This window comes from Neomonachus schauinslandi, chromosome 1 (genome assembly GCF_002201575.2).
Source record: "Neomonachus schauinslandi chromosome 1, ASM220157v2, whole genome shotgun sequence".
Lineage (NCBI taxonomy): Eukaryota > Metazoa > Chordata > Mammalia > Carnivora > Phocidae > Neomonachus > Neomonachus schauinslandi.
In genome coordinates, this window is record NC_058403.1 from 122,527,468 (window position 1) to 122,547,982 (window position 20,515).

General features: G+C 40.4%; 1 protein-coding gene across 1 annotated transcript in view; it reads left to right on the forward strand.

The window, feature by feature from the left end:
• The first annotated feature begins 712 nt into the window (after window positions 1-712).
• STAG1 (stromal antigen 1) overlaps window positions 713-20,515 on the forward strand; it is a 415,261-nt gene continuing 395,458 nt past the window's right edge. Inside the window, exon 1 of the mRNA XM_021678881.2 lies at window positions 713-918. The gene's annotated coding sequence lies outside the window, so the exon portion shown is untranslated. The remainder of the gene's footprint in view (window positions 919-20,515) is intronic.

Sequence of the window (20,515 nt, forward strand, 5' to 3'; positions counted from 1 at the left end):
TGCTTTAGAGAGACAGGGACGACGCCAATCGGCCTCGGGCAGGCACTGTAGCGTCTAAATCGGCATGGGATGGCCTAAACCGTTCTCGAAACCTTTTCACTCTCACTCGCGAAAACGCCTTGCCAACAGTCAACAATAAGTAGCTAACACAATGCTAAGCTCAGAGACCCTCTTTAAACCCAGGAGAGGCAGGAGAAGGGTTTGGCTCCTTTACTGCCTTCCCGTTTCCGCAAAGCCCGTCCCGGACGTGGGGTGGGGACAGCACGAGCCAGGCGGAGCTGCAGGGAAACACCAGTCTCCAGACCTGAGGAGGGGCCTCACTGAAGGGGCCGGGGGCGGGTCTCCCTCCCAGGTCTCAGAGAAGCTCCGAAAATGGCGGGCGGCAACTCGGCTAGCCGGGCGCGCACGCGCCACTGTGGCCGTCCTTCCGCCAGCCTCGGGCGACTCAAGAACCGTCCACAACGTCCTCACCGAGAGGTATCCGCCGATTGCGATTGGCTGAACTAGGCTACCGCTCCGTGCGGGGGCGGGGTCTCCACGCAGCGGCCACGTTTCCCGCCCCGCTGGTGCGCGTGCGTGCAATCCCCACAGGAAAGCGTTTGCGCGCGTCCCCGCCGCGGCCCCCAGCTCGCGCCTCAGCTCCCTCCCTTTTCCGGGCAGGCCCGTCCCGTCAGCTAGGCAGTAAGCGTCGCGGCCAGCAGAGGGCGGTCCGGACCCAAGTCTGCAGCGGCGCCATTGGCGTGTGGAAAATGCCACCAGATGGCGGGTTAGGATTGCAGCTCCGTTGAAGGCGCGGCCCCCGCTCCCGAACCCCCGGCGACCACCCCGTAACAACCCCCCCACATCGGGAATAACACACCGGAGACTTTTGGGGGGAAACTAGGTCGACGGCCGGCGGCGCCCGGCTGGGCAGCTGAGGTGAGTGCGGGCGGCGGCGACGGCGGCGGGGGGCGGGAAAGGGGGAATGCGGCGGCAGCGGCGCGGGGGCTGGAAGCGCGGATCCAAGATGGAGGCCGGGCGAGAGCGAGGGAGCGAGGGAGCGAGGGAGCGCGAGCGAGGAGCGGGCGGGTGGGCCGGGCGCGGGCCCCGCGCGGGGGAGGGAGGCCGCGCGGGCCTGTGCGGGGCGCGGCAGTCGCTGGCTGTCCGGGCGCCGGGGGGGCGCCTGTGGGCGCGGCGGGCACCCCTGAGCCCTAGTTCCTCCCCACCCCTCCCGCGGGCCCGAAGATTCTGCCCCCGCCCGCTCGGGCACTACAGCGACGGGCGCGGAAGCCTTTGTGGCGCGCTCCGGCCCGCCGCCAAGCCCGCCCTCCGCCCCCCCGCCCGGACTCTCGGGACTCGTCCGCACCCGGCGGGGCCGGGCCGAGGCGGGCTGGTGCGAATGCCGTCCGCCGCCCGCCGCCCTGCGTTTCTGCGGTGTTTTAGCGGCGGCGGCGTCACATGACAACGAGCTCGCCTCAGCGGAGGGGCCTGGGGGTCGCTCGGCGTGGCGGCCGGCCGAGACATCTTCTTGGTGGGGTGGGGCAGGGGGCTGGCGACTGGGGGAGAAGGGGCGTCGAAGCCGGGCTTTCCCGCTATCTGCCCTCCCCGCCCCCGACGGAGGCCTCCCTGTGAAACGTGTTCAGGCCAGAGCACTGCCCCGCTAGTTTGCCAATTCCCCGGGAGAAGAGGCCAATAAAAGTTGTTTTCCCTCCTTTCTCGGGGTGGGGGCGGGGTGAAGAGCTGGGAAACTGGAGTGCCTGGAGTTGGACCTGGGCCTTGATTGGAGGGTCTGAACTGGGTGCTTCTTGTGTGCTTTAGGGACTTAAAAAAATTTTCAGGTCTTAGGATTGTCACGTCACCCTTTCTACCCACATTTGAAATGTTATCGATTCTCTTCACATTGCAGAGAATCGTGCCCGGGAGGTATAAATCATGGGATGGTTTGGAAGCTTATAGACCCAAAACAATGTTGTTTGTGACGATAGCGAATTATTTGCTGTTAAAGTTCTTGTTAAGATGATGAATATAGTTTATTCCTAATCGTGGTCGTGGCTAGAAAGGACTATATTTTCTATCTTCTTAGGGAAATATAGTGTTTGTGAAAGTATTTGAATTGGTGTAGAGAAAGTTCTCTGCTTTGTGATTTATGTGGAATTTGAATATGACTCTACCTTTTAGTTTTCCGTGTGTGTTTTTAAGAAAATTGCAAATTTTGATGGTGAACTATACCTAGGGAAGCATACACAACAGTGAAATTAAAAACGTTTATTGTGTGATATATTGTACTGTATTTTCATATTTATAGTGATTCAGATTTTAAAAAATTGCAGAAGGGGGAAATACTGAAAGATCCGGAAAGGTTGTCTACTTGCTTTTGATTTTTGTGAACACTTGTAACACAAATTGCTTGCTTTCTAAATAAAGTTCTGGAAAACCTACAGGTGTTCTCAATTTTTTTCTTTATATTTTTCAAAATTATTTTAAATTTAATCAAGTGGTTTACCAATGGTCATTTTTACAACCAAACTACTTTTGAGTGGAAATTTCTCAGTATCCACTTTAGTTTTGGTGTTCTGACAGAGCTAGGAGATACTGAAATGGATGTGAAATGTGGGAAATTATGTTACTTGGATTCATTCCGTTGAAGACAGTAATATAATTACTGTTGATTTGAATGGCTCTTTTAGAGCCTTAAGGGGGGCTGTGGTGTAGGGGAAAGAGTCCTGGACTGAAGTTACTTTAAACGTTCCCTAGGTTTGTCATCTTTGGGGTGTCACTCTTTGAGGTTTACTTATCACTAAAATGAGGGTACTAAATTGTAGTTGTTTAACAAGATGTGTATGGAAAGAGCCCTTCTTAATAGTTAAAGCTTGAAACATTTTATGCAGTTTTAGCCTTTTCCAAACCTTGATTCTGGATCAGTGTATCTTCATAATCAATGCTGTGAGGCGATCTAAGGCACCCTGAGGAAAAAGGTACATTTCTTTGTAGCCTGGGTGCAGGGGTACAAGAGCACCTGGCTCTAGGGGTCCCAAACAGACTAGGTCCAGCCACTTGCTGCTGACAGAATCCAAAGGCAGAGAGACGAAAGGTGGTGAAACAAAGTTTATTTCCGTGAGGCCAACACTGGAACTGTCTCTCCCAAATGTTCAAACTTCTAAGTTTATATAAGGCAAATGTGGATGAAAGATGGTTGGGTACATGCAGGTGGGCAGTGAAGGTCAGGTCAGTCATTGTCTTAGGGTCTGTCACATGCGGTCTTGGTGGCTCCGGGCAGTCCTTATTGCTTGTGGGTGTAGTTTTGGTTCTTATCAGGGAATGCTTTGCCAGTAGGGTGTTTTGCCTGAGTTAAGAGATAGCCAGAAAGAGGAGCTTAATTAATAAAATACAGACTGAGGTCAAAATGGAGGTAGCTAAAGCCCTGTTTCATCTTCCCCTTTTTTTCTTTGCTGCTTAGTCCTGTAGTGAGGGAGTGTATTCCTTTTCTTTTGATGTATAGCAAAGTACAACAAATTTAGCCTCTTAAATAACACCCGGTTATTGTCTCACAGTTTCTGGAGGTGAGAAATCTGGGTACTTTGTAGCAGGACTTTGTATAGCATCTCACCAGATCATCTCATCAAGATGTCAGCTATGGCTGACAGTTTTTATTTGAGGTTCAGGGTGTTCTTCCAAGCTCAGTACTTGTTGGCACAGTTAATTTCCTGAGGCTATAAGTCCCTCTTCTTAATAGCTTTTGGTTAGGTTACCACTAGTGCACATAGCAGTTCACGTGTGACTACTGTTGCTTTTATTCAGACAAGCAGGAGCCAGTCTCCTTGACTTCCTCTATCTGTGACCTCTAGACTCTCCTTTAAGACCCCCTTTTTAAAGCTCATCTGGTTCGGTCAGACCCACCCAGGATAATTTCCTTTTGGGCCACTCGACTGATTAGGGACCTTAAATACATATGCAGAATCTATTTGCCATATAACAACCACTGGAGTGATGCCATCCCATTATATTTACAGCCTCCCCACAGTCAAAGGGAGGGGAATTTATAGGGTGTGGCTCATTGAGGGTTCTTAGAATTTTGTCTGCCATTGGGAAAGAAGTATTTTTACTTTTGCCTTAGAATCTGGAAATACATAGGAGAGAACAGAGGGAGAGCAATAACCCACTTGACAAATTTACTCATATGTCTTTAAACATTTTCTTTCCCATATTTCCTGGTATCTCACTTTAAGTGCCTCTATGAAAACATTTTATTGTATTTAGAGGAAATTAAAAACTAAAATTAAAATAAACTTTAGGTAATAAAAAAGGCAATAGATTATGTAATTATCATTATTCCTTGTATTGTTTTACCCATTTTAGAGATGAGATTGAGTCTTGTAAGAGATTTTAATGCTTAAAATCACACCTCCTATTAAGTGACAGGTAGATTCACACTCATTGCACCTTAGTTCACAGTTTGTGAGGAAGAAATTTTTATGAAAAAATTATTTGAAAGGATTAGAGTAGGGATATTATTGGTGAACAAAGAATGTAGCAGAAGTTGGGTCATGGTATGTGGGATGTTTTGAGTCTAAGAAGAATATTTTCAAGAGGAGGCAATTAGTTTTAGTTAAGGATATCAAGCTTTAAAGAATATAACCAAGGAGTTAAAATTGTGAGGGATATACAACTTAATTTCTTTATAGAGAGGGGATATAGTAGGGGCTTGGTAAATCTTTGTTAGCTGAATAAACATATAAATCTTTAGAATTAAGATGTCTCTAGCTACTGTGACACTCCTTAGGGAACGGTAGAAAGCAGAGACCTAAAAGAATGCTCTTGCATAAACTCTAGAATGAGATGAATCTTGAGATGGGAATTAGGGTAATGTGTCTAGAGAAGGAGGGGTCAGTTTTCTGTCATTTCAATAGTTAAGAGTATAGGATCCCAGCTTCCTGTCTTAGTGCTGAGAGAAACTTGTTTTATTGAGAAATGTGATTCTTTTAAAGTGAGCTTTAAGTAGGTCATAAATCAGTTGGTTTTATAGAATCTTTTCTTCATATAATTCACCCCTTATTGTTTCCTTCAGGTTTTTTTCCTTCCCCTCTTCTAATTCTGTTTTTGCCAGTTTGTGCTTGAAGGATATCTCAGGTCCTACTTTCATAAAATACATTCCTTTGTGCTATGGGCCTAAATGGTGCCCAAATAAGTTGCCCAAATGTCTCTAGAGTTTTGCTGTAATGAAACAGCTATAAAAATGGCTTTTAACTTGCTAGAAGCTCACAGTTAACAAAAACATTTTATATCGTGACCCAGTACAAACACATACACAGTGGAAATAAAAGTTTCAAGAAATAACATTTAACCTTTATGTAGTGCCCTCTGATATTTTCTGATTTTGTTTTTTAAATTAAGAATGTTGGTCGCAACTCACGTAAGTGATACCATGACTCAAAGTTGGAAAAGCAGTGAATCTTGGTAATCGGAGTAGTACAAAGTAAAACCATAAGAAGAAACCATTTCACTTCTATCAAATTGGCAAACATTAAGCATTCTGATAATATCAAGTGTTGGTGAGATGTGGAGAAATTATACTCCCGTTTTTGGCAGGAGTCTAGACTGACAAAATCATTTTGCACAAAAATTTGTTTTATCTAGTAAGTTGAAGATAACGTGAATAAAAATGTTCACAATAACCTTGCTTCCAGTAGCCAAAATTTATTTTTATTTATTTATTTAATTTTTATTTATTTATTTTTTAAAGATTTTATTTATTTATTTGACAGAGAGATAGCGAGAGTAGGAACACAAGCAGGGGGAGTGGGAGAGCGAGAAGCAGGCTTCCTGCCGAGCAGGAAGCCTGATGTGGGACTCAATTCCAGGACCCTGGGATCATGACCTGAGCCAAAGGCAGACGCTTAACGACTGAGCCACCCAGGCGCCCTTATTTATTTATTTTTAAACATTTTATTTGTCAGAGAGAGTGCGCATACACACAAGCAGGGGTAGTGGCAGGCAGAGGGAGAAGCAGGCTCCCCACCGAGCAAGGAGCCCATTGTGGGACTCCATCCCAGGACCCTAGGATCATGACCTGAGCGGAAGGCAGATGCTTAACTGACTGAGCCACCCAGGCATCCCAGTAGCCAAAATTTAGAAACAAAGTGTCCATCACTGGTAGAATGGATAAATGGTGGTTTTCAAAAGTTAAAATAACCTTGATTCGTAGGTTAATTTCACGTGGTCACAGAGTATTATACTTTTTATATTTAATGTTAGGGATTTGGGGATATTCATGAAGGATATTGCTTTGTAGTTTTCTTTGGTTGTAATGTCTTTGTCAGGTTTCAGTGTAACAATTATGATGGTGTCAGAAAATAGATTGGGAGGTGTTCCTTTATTTACTGAAAGAATTTGTTTAACATTGATATTAATTCTTAATGGAATGTTTACTAGAATTCACCAGTGATACCATCTAGACTTGGAATTTTCTTTGTGGGAAGGTTTTTGGTAATAGTCAAATTCAATTTTGTTAGTAGACCTATGACTATTCAGATTTTGTTTCATCTTGTCAGTTTTGGTAAGTTGTATTTTTAGACATTTGTTCATCTCATTTCATTTATTGATATAATTATTTACATGGTTCCATTGTTATCCTCCTAATAAATGTCTGTAGGATCTGTAGTGATATCTCCTCTTTAATTTTTTGTGTTGTTAGTATGTTCTTTCTTTTTTTCTTGACTGGTATCATTCTTGGTTTACCAATATTATTATCTTTTCAAGTAATAACACTCCTAGTTTTCTCCATTTATTTTCTCTATCTCATTTGTTCTTTTCCTTATAATTTTCTGTCTTCCACATGTTTTGCTCTTTTTTTCTAGCTTAAAGTGGAATCTTAAGTCATATATTTTAGACATTTCTTGTTTTTTAATTTAAGCATTCAGAACTGTCACTTTTCCTGTAAGCACTGCTGTATTCCACAAATTTTGATATGTTGTATTTTTGTTATTCAGTTTGAAATAATTTCTAGTCTGCTTTGTAATTTCTTCTTTGACATGTGGATTATTTAAAAGTGTGTTTAATTTTCAGGGTGCCTGGGTGGCTCAATTCGTTGAGCAACTGCCTTTTTGGCTCAGGTCATGATCCTGGAGTCCCGGCATTGGGTCACGCGTCAGGCTCCTTGCTCAGCAGGGAGTCTGCTTCTCCCTCTGACCCTCCTCCCTCTCATGCTGTTTCTCTCTCATTCTCTCTCAAATAAATAAAATCTTTATAAAAAAAGTGTTTATGGGGCGCCTGGGTGGCTCAGTTGTTAAGCGTCTGCCTTCAGCTCAGGTCATGATCCCAGGGTTCTGGGATCAAGCCCCACATCGGGCTCCCTTCTTGGCGGAGAGCCAGCTTCTCTCTCTCCCACTCCCCCTGCTTGTGTTCCCTCTCTTGCTGTCTCTCTGTCAAATAAAATCTTAAAAAAAAAAGTGTGTTTAATTTTCAAGTACTTGGGATGATTTTAGATATCTTATTATTGATTTTAACTTAATTTCTTTTTGAGGTCAGAATATATTCTGTGTGATTTTAATTCCTTTAAATTTACTGAACCTTGTTTCATGGTCTGTCTTGGTAAATGTACCTTTCACAGTTGAAAATAATGTATCGTGCAGTTGTTGGGTATAGTATTCTGTAAATATCAGTTAGATTAAGGTGTTTTGGTAGCATTTTCAAATCATTTGTGTATTTGCTGGTGTTTTTTGTTTGTTCTGTTTTGTTTTGTTTGGAGGGGGATGTAGTTTTATCAGTTGCTGAGAGGTTAGAATATCCAACTATGACCTCAGTCATAGTTGCCTATTTCTTGCAATTGTCTTTTTCTCCTTTAATTCTGTCAATTTTTGTCTCATGTGTTTTGAAGATGTGTTATTAAGCACATACAATATATAATATGTCTTCCTGATGAATTGATCTTTTTATCATTTGAAATATTTCTTTTTCTCTCTGGTAATACTTTTTTTTTTTAGGTCTGTTTTATGTGATGTTAATATAACCACTTCAACTTTCTTGAACTTACTATTCCCATTATGTATCTTTTTTCACTGATTTACTTAAAAACTCATTTTCTTCGTGTTTCACTTGTACCTCTTAAAGGCAGCATATGGTGGTTTTTTCTTTTTTTTAAAAAGATTTCATTTATTTATTAAAGAGAGAGAAAGCACAGGCAGGGGGAACGGTAGGCAGAGGGAGAAGCAGGATCCCCGCTGAGCAAGGAGCCTGATGCAGATGCAGGACTTGATCCCAGGACCCTGGATCGTGACCTGAGCTGAAGGCAGACGCTTAACCAACTGAGCCACCCAGGCATCTCGTGTTTTGCTTTTTTCTGATAATATGGAAGAATCTCTATTTCATTTATAGTAAGCATTGATTATGTGCTAATGCCTGTCATGAATGGTTAAAGGCCTGTGATTTTATTGTACTTGAAGGCTAACAAGTTAACCTGCCACAGTTTAATGGATGCTGGTGGGAGCCATGAGGCTCCCTGATCAGAGAAGAGAACAGCGCACTACAGCAATAGCGGTAGTGGTAAGTGGTGGTGTTCATACTGTATAGTATCCTGTAGTGTTGTAGACTAATTGTCCCAAGACCATACAGCTAACAGATGACAGAATCAGCATTTGCATCAGATCTCTGAGCCCCAGTTTGCACACACTAGTGTGAAGATATGACATCTGCACATGCAGTAGAGGTTGGTTACAGGAGAGGAATCTGAGGCTTAGGGAAACTTGAATCCTTATAATGCATAGTAAGCATGCTTCCCCTTTTCTCTGGAGGAGATGCTATGTCTCTTTCCAACACTGTTCATTATGTAGATAATCTTGAAAAGTTTGGGACACAGGCATTCAGCGCCTCTGTTTTCAAGACATGTAGAAAAGTAAAAGACCCATGGAGAATTGCCTCCAAGAACTGCCCAATGAATTTTCTTAGTTTTCCCTATGTTGTTTGTGATTAAGGTTTCCTTGCATTTCTCACATGGCTGCAATGCAGCTTTTCAGCTCTATATCTGTAGTGTGCTTCTCTTTGAGTTTTATGCTTTCAGCAAATTGGATTACATTCTTGTATCCTAGCCCATCTCCCCATGTCTTTGTTCTGGTGTTATATGTGTATAAGAAAATATTCATTGAGTATTTACTATGTACCAATAAACATTTTACAATAACAAAGCAACAAAACAAACTAATAGGAATAACACATGAAATGCTGCGGAGGGGGTTAGATTCAAGATACTTTGGAAGCAGAACTTGCAAAATTAAGGGGAGATGGCCTTCTCCCTGTCAGTTCCCCCCCCCCAAATAGTAAATACATTATGTTTTGGAAGTGATGAGTCAGAAGAGTTTTTCAGCAGAGTCCCTTTATTTTCTGATCAGAATAACGTTAATAATTAAATATTCCCTGTACTGTTTTTAGGCTTTTTGGGAAAATTTCTCTTCATAGTTGTTGAATTGTTTCCACGTCCAGGTAGATGTTTGAGACACCATTGCCTATCTTCTCAATCTTAGGCAGACAAAATATGCTTTATCCATAGTCAAGCATAAACATGACCTGGTTGTCTCTCTTGAGGTACTTCATTCCCTCTTTTATTCTAAAGCTTTGTTGACCCTGATTGTATCAGGTTATTATTTTTCCTGTCTCAGTTACAGCACTGAGAGGTAGGTTTCTTCTGTTCTCTAGTAGTGATAGTATAAGGTAGCAAATGTGCAGAAATTTTTATGACATAACACAGGATATAAAAGCTAAAGTTGTCGTAAGTTGTGTTGTACTTTATTGTTCAAGCTTAAATTACATTTTGGGACGAAAATGCCTTAGCGTGTATCTTGTGTTGCAAGGGATAGTGAAAAAATTCATATGTTTACACATGAAGGAAGCACTTTCACATGATAAATGGCTAAGAAAGCCATTGTCCAAGAGAGTTCCTGGCACCTGAGTCACACTGCTTGTGTTAAATTCTGATGCAGCCCCTTCCTAGGTATGTAAACGTGGGTGAGTTCTTTAATAACCTCTCTTATCCTCATTTACAGAGGGTACAGAGAGGTACTACAGAGCCTCTCATCTCTGAAGTGGGAATAAAAGCATACTTCTGTCATGGGTTGTTGTAGAAGTTAAAGAGTTAGTTTTTAACTATTAGACTGTATTGCATTGCACATAAATTCTAAGGACATTAATCTTAAATTTAAAAGGTGAATAAAATTATAGATAAATAATGAGGTTACTTTCCAGAAGCAAAGCATTTTAATTAATTGGTTCTTATCAGCACATAGAACTAGCAGTAGATTAAAACTTTATTAATGAGAATGGTCAGAGGATGAGATATTCTGGTTAATTGAGATGAGGGTTATAGCCAGAGTTTTCTGCTTATTGTTAAACATATTTCAAAAGTTGAGCTCTTTTTTTCTTTCTTAAGAAAGTACTACATCCTGGAAAGGTATTATAATGCCTTCTTGGTAATTGAGAAATTTTGATGGCTGTATCAGTATTATTATTTATAAATATTAGTTTTGCATGTATAATTTTGCAAACAGACTAGGAGTGAATTTTATCGAGCAGATTATATTTAAAGTTACTGCTTTGAGTAAGTTGCTAGATAAAATGATAGATGACTGCTTTTTCCTCTCATAAAAGTGAGGTACAGGTACAAAACCCTGGTTAATCTATGTTTTTAAGTTATGGATATTTAGTATTTTATTTAGTTTTTTTATTTGGGGCTTGAACTTATGACCCTGAGATCAAGACCTGAGCTGAGATCAAGAGTCAGACGCTTAACTGACTGAGCTACCCAGGTGCCCTGTTTAGTATTTTATTTTATAAATGTAAAGGAAGCATGGTGTAGGGGAGAGAAAGCTAGTGAAGGGCTAGAGACCTGAGTTTTAATTACAGCTCTACCACTTATTGCCATGTGTCTTTGAATCATTACTTCTCTGGACCTCAGTTTCTTCATTGTAAGCTTAGTGTCTTGGACCTAGTTTCCAAAATTCCTGTAAATTTTTTAGTGCCTATGGAAATAATCAGGAAATCAGCTCTGAATCAGATAATGCAGAGGTTTTTTTGAAAGTCTTTAATTTTGAAAAACTCAAGTGCATTTTCAGCAGGCTCCTTTTGCCTTCAGCAGGCTCTTTTTGCCTTTGATCTCCCATTGGTTATTAAAAAAATTTGTGCTTTCTCCTAGCTGATAAGTATATAGACCAAACGTTAATATTTAGATAGTATTTATAGCTTTTGGTGCCAGCTATGGGTGTGTGTTTACTTCTTTGTTTAGAAAGAGATAGATTAGCAAGTGTTTTCATATTTTATCCATTGTAAGTCATTCATACATTTATTGAAATCTACAGTGAGCCATACACTGTATGTATAAAGACATTGTTGTTCTGTGTACAGAGAAAGCAATGTATGATTCAGAACTAGGTGATACCTTCTCCAAAAGTCCTTTCCTGATAACCTGATTCCTCCTTCTTTCCTCTCCCTCCTTTCCTGATATCCAGGGTTGGTCTAAGTGCTCTTCATTTGTGTTTTAGTAGTAATGCTGTGCCAGGGCTATCATGACTGTGGAATTGGTGCTCTACATAAAGGTACCTGGCTAAGACGGTGGGTGGTGGCTGAGATCCAGATTTTATTCTGCTTGATAGACTGTCCATTTGCTTTTTTCACCTTTTTAAATTCACCTGTCCAAAAGAGGCCTTTTTCCCTAATTCTTACAGAGTCTATGTGTGCTAGCATTAGTGTACCATTAAGAACATTCTATAGTGGTTTTTTTTCTAGCCAAGTTTTATAGTAGATAATAAGTGCCTCGAGGTGATTTGTTGAAGTGAGCAAGTACTTCCTGAAGGTGAATTCTTATATCAGTTTTGAAAGAACAGTGAAAGTTAGCCAGTCAAGAATGGTATGGTGGAGATAGGAATGCCATTTTAGGTGAATATAAAGGGACCAGGTTGTGATCTAGTGTTGACCAGTGGGTTCTCAAAGTGTGGTCCATGCACCAGCAGTGTTACTATTATCTGGGAGCTTGTTAAGGAATGCATGTTCTGGGGCGCCTGGGTGGCTCAGTCGTTAAGCGTCTGCCTTCGGCTCAGGTCATGATGGGATCGAGCCCCACATCGGGCTCCCTGCTTGGCGGGGGACCTGCTTCTCCCTCTCCCTCTCCCCCTGCTTGTGATCCCTCTCTTTCTGTGTCTGTCAAATGAATAAATAAAATCTTAAAAAAAAAAAAAAGAATGCATGTTCTTGGACCTCTCCCCAGTTCAACTGAATTAGAAATTTTGCAGAGCCAACAATTTTTAACAGGTCTTTCTGGTGTCTCTGATACAGGCTGAGGTTTGAGAGGCACTACTATACCCCACTTGTTGATGAAGCATTAGTTCAGTGTGTGTTCAGAGCATTGGTTCACGTAGGAGTGATTAAAATACAGAGCTGAAAGTAGTGATGAGAGTTCCTAGTGTGCCAAACTGAAGAGTTTGAACTTTGTCTGTAGGCCAGTGGCTGCACATTAGAATCACCTGGGAGCTTAAAAATATACCAGTGGCTCCGATCTACCCCAGATCAACTGACACCAAATCTCTGAGTTTCTGATGCATAGCAAGGGTTGCGAACTATGTAATTGTCAGATTTGGTTACTGATTATAATAGTATATATGTTTATTGAGGATGTGTCAAAATACTTAGTAGCATAAAGTAATTAAATAGCACAGCAGTCTTATTTTGGTATTATTCCCATTTCACAGATGAGGTAGAGACGTTAAGTACCTTTTCCCAGTATTACTTAGCTAGGAAGTGGTGGGTTTGAGTCCAGGGTTTTGTGACTGAAGTCTAATCTCCTAAAACAAATCTTTTTTTATTATTCTATTTTATTTTATTTATTTTTTTAAAGATTTATTTATTTCAGAAAGAGAGAGAATAAGCAGGAGGGGCAGAGAATCCCAAGAAGACTCTGTGCTAAGTGCGGAGCTGGCTGCGGGGATTGATCCCATGACTCTGACCCCGAGATCATGATCTGAGCTGAAACCAAGAGTCCGAGGCCCAACCGACTGTGCCATCTTGGTGCCCCCAAAACAGATCTTTTTTTAAACCAGGCTTCATGCACTTAGATTGGAAAATATCACATCTTTATGTTCACTAACCTGTAAGTGAGATTTGGCATTTTGTTTGATTTTTGTATGTGAGCAGCACATCACAGTTGTGCTAGCAATACCTGTACTTTTGTTACTAATAGAAATAACTATTTTCATATTAAATTACAGATGTCAGATGTCCCAAAATACCATTTATCATAATCTGTACTTTAAAATCAGGCTAATTGTTAGATACAACTTTAGATCTTTTATTTACTATGTTAGAGAAGCTTATATTAGTTTGCCACAAATTTGCTTTTTTAATTTGTTAATAATATAATATTAATAATTCTTTTTCTAAGCATGGTACCATTTGCTGAGAGAGAGTTTAGTGGATAGCTTGATGTGTAGGGTGGACAGGGAACGAAAAAGTCCCATTTGTTTGGTTATCTCTCAGAAGGAGATCCTTAGAGATACTCTCCTCTTTCCCACTCTTCTTTGACTTGTTAAATAGGACTGAACCCCAAGTTCTTCATTACACATCAAAGTTAGTAGATTTAAAAAATACCTTGGGCCTAGAGAGTGCTTTTTCTAACACTTCTTAAAAAATTAGAGAAGAAAATGATATGCATTATCTCACTAGGCATTTTCTCTTTTTAAAGGTTTTATTTATTTATTTTTGCAGGAGAGAGCGCGCACATGCACACAAGCACGAGTGGCGGGGGAGGGGCAGAGGGAGAAGCAGACTGCCTGCCGAGCAGGGAGCCTTTCGCGGGGATCCTAGGACCCTGGGATCATGACCTGAGCCAAAGGCAGACGCTTAACTGACTGAGCCACCCAGGCACCTTTACCAGGCATTCTAACTATCCTGTGGTCTGATACAGTGTTGTTCAGTAGAACTTTCTGCAGTGGTGTGTATGTTTTGTATGTGTGCTGTCTGGTATGGTAGTTATTAATGAAAATGATGCAAAGAAGCAAAATAGTGTAACAGTAGCTAACAGCAATGTAATATTAAATAATAGCTAATAGGTTTTCTTACATAACAGACACTGTTCTAAGCATTTTAATATGTTATGTAATTCTTACAGTAACCCTGTGAAGTGGGTACTATTGTTAAGTCTCAGCTTGTAGATGAGGAAACTGAAGCACAGAGAAGTTCAGTGATTTTTCAAAGGTCACATAACTAGTAATTAGCAGAAAGAGGATTTAGACCTTGGCAGTTTGGCTTCCTTTATGTTCCTTTTGTAATACACTCCTTTATCACTTTCTTCAAATCCACAGATGCAAATACAGAATATTGTCAGAAACAGTATTTTAGAGGGTTTAAGATAAATCATTTTGTTCTAATTATTAACTAAATATTGTGTAATACTTTGTAGTACTTTGCCCTTTGTTATTTGAATCTAATCATGAACTCAATTTACTATTTTATTTCCTATAAGTAGATTTGTGTTAGATGTAGTAGGTGTTTTTAGTAACCAACACTGATATTATTTAAACAGCAATTTAGATCTCCCCCTGGGTTAATTTAAAGCTAGGTTCAAAAATGAATGTTAATATGGTTATTCTGTTTACTGACACTAATTGCAATGTACTTCTGAGGTCATTTTGTGATGAATTGGTTTTGTTTAATGGATATTGGGCTTTCCCTAATCAATGTATGTGAGTAACTTAAGCTATGTTACTGGGTACCCAGTATGTTATGTCTGTGGAGGTTCAGAAGGGGGGAAGGTATCTTTTAGGGACAGAGTTCTATTCTTAACCATATTCAGAGCAAGCTGGTGGTAGAGTGAGATTAAAAGGGGCAAGAGAAGTGGCTTTTTTTGTGGCGCCTGACTGTTCAGTCAGTAGAACATGCAACTCTTGATCTCAGGGTTGTGAGTTCAAGCCCCTCCATTGGGCATGGAGCCTACTTAAAACAACAACAAAATGAAGCGGCATTTTTCGTTTATCTGCTATAGGCATTGTGCTTGGTGCTCTACCTACATAGCCATCATTTATTGAATACAGGCTGTTTATCACACCTTTCTAGTGCTTTAGGTTTATTACATATGACATTTAATCTCTACATAATCCTTCAGAGAATATAATGTTGGTAAAGATATTTTACAAATGAGGGCTTTGTTAGGCTCTTCCTTTCCCTTCCATTCTCCTTCCCTCCACTTCAAGGGGAAATGATGGTAAATACAGGTGGGGAATGAGTTGGGGGTGGTGCTGAAATTATCATTGATGCCAACTCACCTGGTACTTAAGGTTCTCCAGTTATAAGTTTGTTCATATCATTTTGGCTAGATATTAGAAATAAGACAAGGTGTTTGTGCTCATGTGAGATTATTAGTAAACATAATAATCATATACTGATTATGCTATGTTGATGCATATACTAATAAATGCTATAAAGGGAATACGTTAGTTACTGTCATGGGTAATAATGGAATACATACATAATACAGTCAGGAAAGGCATTTTCCAGGACATGAAATTTGAGCTGAGACATTCAAGAATGGTCCAGGCACAAGGCAGAGCAGAAGCAAAGTCTCTGTAGCAGAAAGGGCTGTGGTATTTTAGGAAGTGAGAGAAGGTCATAGTGACTAGAGGGAGCATAATGCAGGAAGGGTGTTAGTGGCATCACATGAGACTAGAGAGGTAGACCAGAATCTGGATTATGTAGGGTGTATTTGGGTTAGTAAGGGCTCTAATGAGTGCAGATTTTATTATAAATAAGGAGAGCAACTATTGGAAAGTTTTCAGCAGAGGAACCACTAGAGAACCACTCTAGTTCGGTGGTTCTCAACAGGTATTTTGTTTCCCAGAGGACATTTGGCAATGTCTGCAGACAGTTCTGGTTGTCACAACTGGGGGTGATGGTATATGCTACTGGCCTTAGTGGATAGAGGCCAGGGATGCTGCTAAACATTCTCCAGTGCACAGGATGGCCCCCTACAACAAGGAATTATTACCCCAATATGTTAATAGTGCCAGGGTTGAGAAGTTATGCTCCAGCTGCTGTGTGAATATTAGATTGCAGTGGGGGTGGAATGGAGGAGGGAAATGTTAGGTTGTATTGATGTCCAGGTGACAGGTGATAGTGTCTTGGACTATGGTTATAATAGGGGTAATAATGAGATGTGTTCTGATTCGATATGTGTTGTGGAGGTAGAGTAGGTGATGAGGGAAAGGAATGAGTCAATGATTTCCAAGTTTCTGACTTCAATAATTGAGTGAATGGTGGTGCCATCCTAAGATGCGGAAGACTGGAGGGAAGACCAAGAATGAAGAGTTCTGATTTTTAAAATCTTATTTCACAGAATCTGAGTTACTATTAATAGAAGACACAACACTATTTTACATACAATGAGAAAGAAACATAAGCCATAATGCCTGTACAGCCTGTAATTGGTCACAGCAGCCACTCATTTGTTGAAATTTTTTATCTATTCTCAGAGATTTGACAGGTTCTTTTGCCTTCATTTGCACTGCTTGGCATGTGATAGCTTGTCCTTTTGTGGGTATTTTGCAACAAAATACAATCAGGTACATCTACGTGTGGCTGTTCTCATATCCCATAATTCACTTTATTGTTGCTTTACAAGAAAACATGGATTTGGGATTACTGCTAGCAATAATGAATGTTTGATTTGCTAATCTCTGTTTTTGTACTTTTGTACATATTAACTGTTCATTTCAATGCCAAATTATAGAATATTTTAAGACATTTTAAAGGTATTTAAAGTCAGCATGCATGAAACTAACAATGCACATAACTCAGATGATGACATGGTGAACATCTATGACAGTTCATGTTTGAACACTGACAGCTCTAATTACTGTCTAGCACACTTATAAAATGCCATTGATTGTGAGATGTATTTTTACCTCAAAAATGTTAAAATAAGGGGAAAAATTTACACGTAGAATGGGTGAAATATACAAGATGGTATGAAACTTCCTATACCACTCTATTTTACATATGATATGGGTAGAAATGGATGAATAGTACCACTGATGGTAGTAGTGTTAATAGTATGAATGGTTTTTGTGTTAGGAAAACTTACCTTGTAAGTAAATCACTGGGAGGTGAAGATTTGCATTTGCAATGAACTGTTCAGACAGTGTTAGAATTTGTTGAATAGGTAAAGAGGGCAACAAGTAGATAGTTCTTAGGCAATATTGTATAAGCTAAGTGATAAAATTAAAGGAATGAAACTGTACATGTGTGTTTTGAGGGGGTATGCCAGTACTAGCAGAACAATTAGTACAGAGTAAAGTTGTAGGTGGCAAATGTATCTTAATTTTGGCCAGAGAACCTAACTTCCATTTTTTCACACTACACAGTAAGTTCTAGTTTAATTTACATAGCTTTGAAAAACCAATTGCTAATAGTTTTGCTGCATTATGTTAAAAGGATGGTAACCATCACCTAAAACAAACATACTGAAATTTTATTAACCAAAGCAAAGTTCCTATACCTAAAATGGTGCATGCATGCATGTGTGAGTATAATTTCTTTGATGTACAAAACCCAAATCTTTTACCACTACTACCCTTCAGCAGGAACACAGCTGTGGCACTCTAGTCCAAGCCATAGCCAGACATCACAGAAACATGAGGTACTCCTGTCATGTCTAATAGTAATTTTTTTTCTAATTAATTTCCCCAAATGATCATGGTTTTTTTGTTTGTTTTTTGAGATTATCTGTTCAGAGAAAAATAATCGATTTGTTAAGTTGCATATACCCTACTATGACTTTGTTTTACTTGTTTGGCACTTAATTAGGTACTACTAGTACTGTGATAAATTATGATAATTCAGTAGTGGCTTTCTTTACTATTCCATGTCTTCAGGGAAGGGACATGGCTTTTGTGTGGTCCATAGCAGCAGAGCACAGTGCCGGGCAAAGTAATAGACATTCAATAAATAGTACTTAGGTTCATCCAAATTGAGCAATTTAGATTTCTACCAAAGACTATGCTTGACGACAGATGTTGGCGAGGATGCGGAGAAAGGGGAACCCTCCTACACTGTTGGTGGGAATGCAGGCTGGTACAGCCACTCTGGAAAACAGTATGGAGGTTCTTCAAAAAAGTTGAAAATAGAGCTACCCTACGACCCGGCAGTTGCACTACTGGGTATTTATCCCAAAGATACAAATGTAGTGATCCGAAGGGGCACGTGCACCCCAGTGTTTATAGCAGCAATGTGCACAGTAACTATGGAAAGAGCCTAGATGTCCGTCAACAGATGAATGGGTAAAGAAGATGTGGTATATATATACAATGGAATATTATAGAGCCATCAAAAATGAAATCTTGCCATTTGCAATGACATGGATGAAACTAGAGGGTATTATCCTAAGCGAAATAAGTCAATCAGAGAAAGACAATTATCATATGATCTCACTGATACGTGGAATTTGAGAAAGAAGGCAGAGGATCATAGGGGAAGGGAGGGAAAAATGAAACGACGAAACCAGAAAGGGAGACAAACCATAAGAGACTCTTTTTTTTTTTTTTTTTTTAAAGATTTTATTTATTTGACAGAGAGAGAGACAGCAAGAGAGGGAACACAAGCAGGGGGGAGTGGGAGAGGGAGAAGCAGGATTCCCGCCGAGCAGGGAGCCTGATGCGGGGCTAGATCCCAGAACCCTGGGATCATGACCTGAGCCGAAGGCAGACGCTTAATGACTGAGCCACCCAGGCACCCCAAGAGACTCTTAATCTCAGGAAACAAACAGGTTTGCTGGAGTGGAGGGGGGTAGGGAGGGATGGGGTGGCTGGGTGATGGACATTGGGGAGGTTACATTCTATGGTGAGTGCTGTGAATTGTGTAAGACTGATGAATCACAGACCTATACCTCTGAAACAAATAATACATTATATGTTAATTAAAAAAAGAAAAGAAAAAAATATTTTTTAAAGATTTTATTTAAGAGAGAGAGTGCGTGCATGCATGAGTGGGGGTGGCGCAGAGGGAGAGGGACAAGCAGACCCTTGCTGAATGGGGAGCTGCCTGGGGTTGGGGAGAACTCGATCCCAGGACCCTGATATGATGACCTGAGCTGAAGTCAGATGCTTAGCTGTCTGAGACACTCAGGCACCCCTACTCCTTTTAATTAGAGATTATCACATTATAGCTTCAGATATGCTGATATCTTTCTTTCCTGAGATTCTTTTATTGTGGCTGTTTGTTTCTAAATCTTTTCAGTCACCTTTTCTCAGTCTGCTTCATTCATTCATTTATTATGTGCTGTTACTGACCAGTTTCATTCTAAGTTCAAGCTAGACAGAACTTGGAAATAGGGAATAATTTTGTCATATGACTTCACTTTAAGCAGATACACATGCACAAATTCTTGTCTGTTAAAGGATGTTATATTGATGTGTGGGGTGACTGATTTGATTATAGTAAGGTTTTTGGTTAAAGGTTCACTGGTTCACTAAAAAATTTGGAAGCTTTTGGAGCGCTTCGGTGGCTCAGTCGGTTAAGCATCTGCCTTTGGCTCAGGTAATGATCTCAGGGTCCTGGGATTGAGCCTGGTGTCAGGCTCCCTGCTCAGTGGGAAACCTGCCTCTTCCTCTGCCCCTTTCCCCTGCTCATGCCCTTGTTGTCTCTCTCAAAATGAATAAATAAATAAATAAATAAATAATCTTAAAGTTGAAAGCTTCCTTTGTTGATTCAAAATATCATTGGATTTACTTAGAAATGTTGAGGAACATATAGATTTGCAATTATAATACTTCAAACATTTGAACTTTTTTCCATCTGGAAACCTTTCTAGTTCTCTCAGAAAAGGAAATTTGAATTGTTAGGAGCAATTCATTTTCTAAAATAATAATAAGAAATAGTACTTGGCTGTAAAAGACCTCTTCATGAATTTTTGCATATTTTGAACTTTTTGAAAAATTTAAAAAAATTATATTTATTTTAGAGTGCATGTGTGCGAGTGGGGGTTGGGGGGATGGGCAGAGGGAGAGAATCTCAAGCAGACTCCCTGATGACCATGGATCCCAAAGTGGGGGAAGGGGGCTCAATCTCATGACCCTGAGATCATGAACTGAGCCAAAATCAAGAGTCAGATGCTTAACCAACTGAGCCACCCAGGTGCCCCTTGAAAAAATTTTTTTTTTTTTTTTTTTTAACGTGGACACTGATACTTTCTTTTCAGTCTCCTGGAGTCTTTTAGTCCTTTGATAGCTTTTGTCCCCCTTCTGCTTTAATTTTCTTATCTAGCCTGGAACCTTACTTAGCTTTTGAAATACGTTTAGCTGCTTTGCACTTTTGTCTCTTTATTGCATTTGTCTAATAGCCACAGATCAGTTCATCTTTCTTATTTCTATGTACCTGGTTCTGAGCTACTAAGGACATCTGGAGAAAATTACAATTTTTCAGCCTGGAGCCACTAAATATTCATGCTCTCTAATCTTAATTGGACCCTCAGTATTACCCAGTAATCCTTTTTTATTCCTAGTTGTTTCTCATTTCT